Here is a 1480-nt window from a genome sequence, read left to right on the forward strand (position 1 = left end):
GCCAGAGTTATCTTGCTAAAACCTTAGGCAGATCATGTGACTTCCCCGGTGAGATAGTTCTAAGAGGTCTAAAAGCTGGATGTCTTCTGTCGCCTCCTCCATTCTCTGTTCTTCCCTACTCTGCTTTATGCTCAGGGAATTGAACTTTTTAGATACTATCTATAATGTTCCTTGGTCTTTGAGTTCTGGCTTGGTTCAATAATGATTTGCATTAGACAGAAACCAGTGGGCAGAAGAGTGAAGTGTAGATATTCCCTCTGCTTCTATTTGGTCCTCATGGGTTGGCTGTTCTACTGAAAGCCACAACTGCTGCCTTGCAGCTAAAGTTTCTCATAACTGTTCCTTCCCCTTTCCACTTTGGACCTAGGATAGTGATGCTTCATGTTGTTACAAGTGTTGAGATTTATACTGTGTTTCCTAAGCCTTATCCACACATCTGTAAATAGAAAATTCATTAAACTATTCTGAAATTCCCAGTGTCTGTATGCCTTCTGTTTCCTGCAGGGACTATGAATGATACCCTCACTGCTTCACTTGGAGCAAAAGAAAGGTTTTTACAGCGTCCCACTGGGACATAGAGTATGGCCGCCTCACCCCAGTACCTCTGACTTCACTGCCTGCTCTCCCATGAGCTCCGCGACTCCACCCCCTTTCTCTCAGACACCTTGAGGTTCTCACACTTGCTAGTCAGTCTGTTTGTTTCCTGACCTTGTTTAGGCCTAGAAGATATCTTCTCAGTGGAGTCCTCCTAGGAACTCCCAGCACTCTCTGTCCCATGTCTCTTCTTTATTTATTTCTATCACGTATCATGTTCTGCATTTTTCTTATTTAGTTTGCATGTTTTCTGTATCTTGCCACTAGACTGCAAACTTAAATAGTAGAATTACTTTGATCTCTTGATTTTTTCTCCCTTTTTAAGGTTTTGTTTTTTTCTTTCCCATAGGGTGCATGTGCTCATCACAGATCTAGAGAGAGAGAGAGAGAGAGAGAGAAAGTGAGAAATCATCCCCCCTAGGAGGATGGCCATGTTCCCATCCCTTCTCCTCCATTCGCCTCTTGGAATTTTGAGCATGCATGTACATGCATAGAGCATGTTTCTCAAATCGCCAGGTCTGGGACTTGAGCCACAGAGCCAGTCATATGGAATCCAGCTGTCTTTACTGCTATGCTACCAGCTGGTCCACATATGGTCTGTTTTCTTCACTGATGTGTTCCCAGTTTTTATAGCAGTTCAGGTACCAAGTAAGTCCTCAATTAATATTGTTGAATAAGTGAATAAATGAATGTGTAGAGGAAAGGCAATGAAGAATTTAATAGAAAAGAAAACATTTACATTTTAATGCCAGAGGGTTAAGTGTGCACCGGGAAGAGAGGTATGAGAGAAGAGGGAGAAAGAATGTACCTCCCAGTGGGTGTGATCACCCTATAATCATTTTTCTTTCAATGTTTCATCTTGTCAGAGTGCTGTGTTTAGCAGGAA

Source organism: Tupaia chinensis, unplaced genomic scaffold, assembly GCF_000334495.1.
Source record: "Tupaia chinensis unplaced genomic scaffold, TupChi_1.0 Scaffold000515_1, whole genome shotgun sequence".
Lineage (NCBI taxonomy): Eukaryota > Metazoa > Chordata > Mammalia > Scandentia > Tupaiidae > Tupaia > Tupaia belangeri.